This window comes from Chrysochloris asiatica, unplaced genomic scaffold (genome assembly GCF_000296735.1).
Source record: "Chrysochloris asiatica unplaced genomic scaffold, ChrAsi1.0 scaffold00042, whole genome shotgun sequence".
Classification (NCBI taxonomy): domain Eukaryota; kingdom Metazoa; phylum Chordata; class Mammalia; order Afrosoricida; family Chrysochloridae; genus Chrysochloris; species Chrysochloris asiatica.
In genome coordinates this window covers 8,717,780-8,723,605 of record NW_006408560.1, presented here as the reverse complement: position 1 = coordinate 8,723,605, position 5,826 = coordinate 8,717,780, and the positions used below count along the sequence as shown (strand labels likewise).

Genomic DNA, 5,826 nt, shown 5'->3' with positions numbered 1-5,826 from the left:
CTTCCTCCAATCCTGATGCCACATTTTTCTTCATAGGCCCAGCTTCTCGGATTATTTGCTTAGCATACAGGTTGAATAAGTATGGTTAAAGAATACAACCCTGTTGCACACCTTTCTTAATTTTAAACCATTCAGTGTTCCCATGTTCTGTTCGATCAACTGCCTCTTGGTCCATGTAGATTCCTCAAGAGCACAATTACGTGTTCCAGAATATTCATACTTAGCAATGTTGTCCATAGCTTGTCATGATCCACACAATCGAAAGCCTTTTAATTCACATTAGGGGTGAATTGATTAAATGTTTGACTAAATACAACAGACTAATTTTTAAGTTTATAATTTTGTATGGCCCACAAATGATGTTATATATCTATCCAAACAGCCCTTGGCAGAAAAAATGATTCTTCATCTCTGCTATGCAGTGTCTCTTTGAGTCTGAACTGACTCCATGACATTTAATAACAACAATAACCCTCATCAGTAATGAGCACTTATAGCATAGTGGATTGTGAGTTGGACTGCTAACTGAATGGTCAGCAGTTTGAATATATCAGCTCCTCATCAGGAGGAAGATGAAGCTTTCTACTCATGTAAAGATTTACTGCCTTAGAAACCATGCACAGGTTAGCAATGAGTCGGAACTGACTCCACAGTATATGACCGCCACACCACCACCTCTCTCATGACTTGAGTTCTAGGGAATTTATGCCAAGAAGATAGTAACTGGTGAATTCGTACAATGAGCATAAACTAAGGGAAGAATTCTAGTTGTATAAGCATACCTTGTTTAATTGTGTTTTGTTTAATTGCATTTTGCAGATATGGTTTTATTTTACAAATTGGAGGTTTGTGGCAATGCTGCATCCAGTTTAAGTCTACCAACATAATTTTTCCTACAGCATGTATCCACTTTGTCTGTATCACATTTTGATAATTCTCACAATACTTAATAGACCACAGTACATTCTAAACATAACTTTTATATGTACTGGGAAACCAAGAAATTTATGTAACTTGCTTTACTGTGATTTTGGCTTTATTGCAGTGATCTAGAAAGGAAGGCAAATATCTCCAAGGTATGTTTGGTACCTGGGTTCTCTATTCCAGGCCAGGGATCTTTGTTTCGTTAGTTCTTTAACACCAACTCACACATTTCTTAAGGTAATCAAATTATAACTCTCATTCTATATGAAACAGAAACATAAAAATGTTTTTTCTCAAACCTCTAATAATTAATAGAAATTGTGCTACTGAACATAGAGAAGATAATTTCCTTAAGATCCACCTAACACAAAAGTGATTCGAAAGTAGAATGAAGACATTTTGGCAACCAGGTTCAGTGACAAATATCAAATAGACACTGAACTGGTTCAAGTTATTGATCTGGATTAATCATCAATATACAAAATGGCCAACAAATTGTTTTCAATGCCACCTTGCCATCTAATTCAATTTTGGCTAAAAACTCATCTTTATGTTGACACATTCTTTGCCATTCGCAAGCCGCTTATAATACCAAAATGGAGATAACACTCATAGCTGATTTCTGGGTGAAATGCATGAGGTTCTAATGGAATGTATCCTTCCCAAATGTTCAAGTGCTTAGAAGAAAATCATGAAGGCAAAAGCAAGCTCTTAAGTAACTACTTTTAGTATGTGTGTAAATGTGTCTTCTCTAATGGGATCTAAAATGGCCTCTTATTACTGTTTTCTTTCTGTGTGGACCTCATATGCACAGAACTGGAGAAATCATATAACCCTGGGTTCATAATACAGGCTCATTATGGCCAGAGTTTTGTTTGAATATAAGTTATTTTTAATTATGCAAAAATCACCCAAATAAGATCTTGATAATATTTATTTCTAACCATACAGTCTTCATTTCTTCTATCTCCCTGCTTCCTTGACCTAAAATAATTATTATGCTGTATCATGTACATAATTCCCTTTTATTTTTATTGATTTTTTTGCATTTACATATAATCCTTAATTAAAATTTTAAGGGCATTTTTGTTTTATAAAGAGCATCATGCTGAAGTACATCTTCTGGGACTTACTTTTTGCACTTAATATTATACTAAGTCTTATTCAAAATATAGATTCTTGTGATTTATTCTCTTTTACATAGCATTTTATTTTGCAAGTATATCACAGTCTTTTTTTGTTTTTTTTTATAAATCTGTTCCCCATTGATGGACATTTGAGTTGTTTCCTGGTTTTAGCTATTTAAACAGTGCTGCATGAATATTTGTATACATGCCTCCTGTAGTAGAGGATTCTCCTGGGTACATACCTAAGGACAGAACTGTGAGGTTGGATATTAGACATTAGAAATAATGCCAAGCTGTAAACACCTTGTACCAATTTATATTCTTATCAGCAATGTATATAAAGATCCTTATAACTTGTGTGAAAAGAATGGATATGAAGAACTTTCTCACTGTGGTCTTAATTTACATTTCCTTTAGTGGGCAGTTCAAACCCACTAGCTACTCTTCAGGAAAAAAGATGAGGCTTTCTGCTCTTGTAAAGATTTATAGCCTGGGAAACCTCTGAGTCAGAGTAGACTTGATGGCAGTGGGTTCCATTTGGGGGATTATTAATTATAGGATCTCCATGAGTTAGACTCAGTGGCAATGACTTTTAAATTCCTAATGGTATTGAAGAGTCCTGGTTGGGTGCTGTAGGAGATGAACTGGACTGCTTACCACAAGGTCAGCCGCTCAAACCCATGAGACACTCCTTGGAAACTGTATACAGATTTTGAGTCAGAAGATGGAATTTAACAACAATGGTATTGAACATCTTTTCAATAGGTTTGTGGGTTTGTGTGTGTGGGTTTTTACTACTCATGGTGTTGAACATCTTTTCATATATTAGCCAAATGAATGCCCTCTTCTATAAAACATCTATTCATGTGTTTTACCCACTGTTACATGTTCCTTGTACATTTTCTCATTAACATGTAGAGTTCTTTATAAGATCTTTTGCATTTGTGTGTATCTTCCAGTTTCTTACTTATTTTTTCACTTTTTAAAAAGTGTCTTTTGGCCCCCAGCAAGACGCATTGGCAAAGTGACAGCATCAATGGACTCAAGTGTGGCAACAATTGTGAGGTTGACCCAGGATTGGGCAGTGTTTCATTCTGTTGTGCATAGGATCGCTATGAGTCGGTACCTACTCAATGGCACCTAACAACAACAACTACGTTCAAACTCACCAGCCACTCCTAGGAAACCCCCTATACAGGGTCACTATGAGTCAGAACCAACTTGACCATAATGAATTTATATTTTGTTTGCTGTTTTTTTTTTAAACAATGGGGCTTCAAAATGTTCATTAAAAAATGTAATTGAAAAAGAAAAAAAAAGTGTCTTTTGGTTTTTAAAAAGTCCATAACTTAAAAATCAGCTTTTAATTTAATCATCTAAATAAAAAATATTCTTATTTTGCCAGATAATTTGGAAACTTTTGGGTGATCTGAAATTAATTTTCCAATGTAAACAACTAGAAAACTGGAGAAAAAATAAAGGACAAAACTGTTTTCGGACATTGAACAATAGGTAGATCAGAACTGTGATCTCAGTGAAAGTGAAATAAACAAGAAGAACTCTATTAACTATCTGGAGGTAAATCCTTAAATGCTAACTCAGGGAGGGGCACCCAAACAGAGACCAGCAAAACTTCAGTGAGTTGAAGACACAGCTAGAATTAACAGGACAGAATATCCAAGAGAATAGAGCTAAAGAGAGAAAGAACTCCAGGATCCCCTTGAGATTTTGATAAGTAACAATCTGAGGAAAGAACTACTAATGGGGGAAGAAGGGACTGGGAGACTGTAAAATGAACAAATTCCAGAGTTCACACACTCAGGAATCATTCATCTTCTCTCCAGAAAGAATAGAAAGACCTCCCTGAATTTATAAGGTACTCAAGAGGGAACTAAAAGGAAGTATAATATGAGTGGGGCTAACTTAGTTCTAACATAAAAGCTATTCTAAACCTACCCCAAACCTACAAACCTAACTCAAAAAAGAAAAAAAAAAAAAAAAAGCCTTTATAACAGTGTATAGGACCTTAGGTGGAATCCTGAGCCCCATCCAGAACCTTCTGAGGTAGGACATTCCCACTAGAAAAGACAAGCAGACCAGCCTAGAACAACCAGATCAACAGCAGATGTATCTTCAAAGGAAAGTCAGCAGGAAAAACCCAAAACAAAAATGGCAGCATGATTGGCTACTCCACGAACAAGTAAACTGTTCTCCAGGAAGCCATCAAGGCAAGCAATCAAATCCCTTCAGTAGAACCCCCCCTCCAAGACTGAAACTCAAAGGGAACACATGAGCAGGCATGTAAACCTGCTGGTGACCACGTTGGTCTACTGGTGAGTGGAAGAGGAGGAAAGGCAGCAATGAAGAAATGGGCTGAGTTCAACCACATTCCATAGACTCCCACTGACCTGGAGATGAGAGAGAGAAGAGGATGGGCTGGTTGGTCCAAAGTGTGGTGAGACCTGGGGACTCCTGAGCCCATGGACAAGGATACAGCCACGGAGGGCTAGAGCTGAGAGTGAAGCGTCCAGCTGGTATAAAGTGAGGGCAGATGCACAAAAACACCCAAACTTGCAGATGTTACCCATTTGACCTAGCCTCAATGGCTTGATAATCAGAACTCAACTAGAGGAATATAAAAAAAACAAAACAATTTTTGTTAAAGGAAACTAGAGTAAATTGCTGCACTTTGATGAACCTGTCCTATACTTATGGATGTAGTAGATCAAAATACCAACTGAGAGGGAAGGAGTCTTCACATCAAGTATAAATCCTATCCCCTCTGTATACAGGGTAGATAGGGATGGGCAACTTGACATTGGCTACCTAAAGTGAGGGGGCAATAAAGGCACAAAGTGACTGACTTACAAGTTTTCAAGAGGGAGTTTAGTTTTAGAGAATGTGGGGAAGATAAGAGTCCTCACTGAATCATTTTCATCCTGTCTAGATGGGTCTAGTTAAAAGAGATGGGGATAAGATTCTTGTGATTCAATAGTTAGTAACTGTTATCAAGACTAACTGCAACTGCCACAACTGTAAATGTAGAAGTTCTGTAACAAAAAGAGGCGAGTACTTAGTTTTACAGTCCAGGAGCAGAGAACCCTAGGACCATCAAAGGAGAAGAGCACAAGCGGAATGCGGGACCCTATCCACAGAGGCAGCAACACCAGAGATGGAGGCAGAGATGAGGGCATGGAGAGAGAGAGCAGCTGAGGACTCTATACTCATGGAAAGAGAGGGACTGAATGCTGGCAGCCAGGAGGTAGGCTTACAGAATGTGTCCTTTGGTTGTTTAAATTATTATATATCCTTGAATGTTTTTGTGTACACACACACACAAACAATAAAACAAAACAGAGAAAATGGAAGCAAATACTTTGATGATGATGCACAGAAGGGATTGTAATTACTGCAATAAAATGATGGTGTAAAGCTGATGTTCTCCCATATAAAAATTAAGTAATTTAACTACGTGCCAGAAGGAGCTCTGGTAGCCTGAAGGCGCCCTGGTAGCGTAGTGGTTATGAATTGGGCTGCTAACCTCAGGGTCAGCAGTTCGAAACTATCAGCTGTTCCATGGGAGAAAGAGGAGGCTGTCTGCTTCTGTAAAGCCTCGGGAACCCTGTACAGGGTCACTATGAGTCAGAACCGCACAGCACATAACAACAACAAAACAAAATACAGCATCCAAACCAACCAAAAACCAAACCCACTGCCTTTCTGTCGGGGACCCGCCTCGACATTGGGGTTCAGTTCACGAGGAGAGGATACCTGA

At 38.0% G+C, this 5,826-nt stretch overlaps 1 protein-coding gene across 1 annotated transcript in view; it reads right to left on the bottom strand.

Annotated features, from left to right (window-relative positions):
* SNX27 (sorting nexin family member 27) overlaps nucleotides 1-5,826 on the bottom strand; it is a 113,226-nt gene that overhangs the window by 51,595 nt on the left and 55,805 nt on the right. The gene's annotated exons all lie outside the window — the stretch shown is intronic.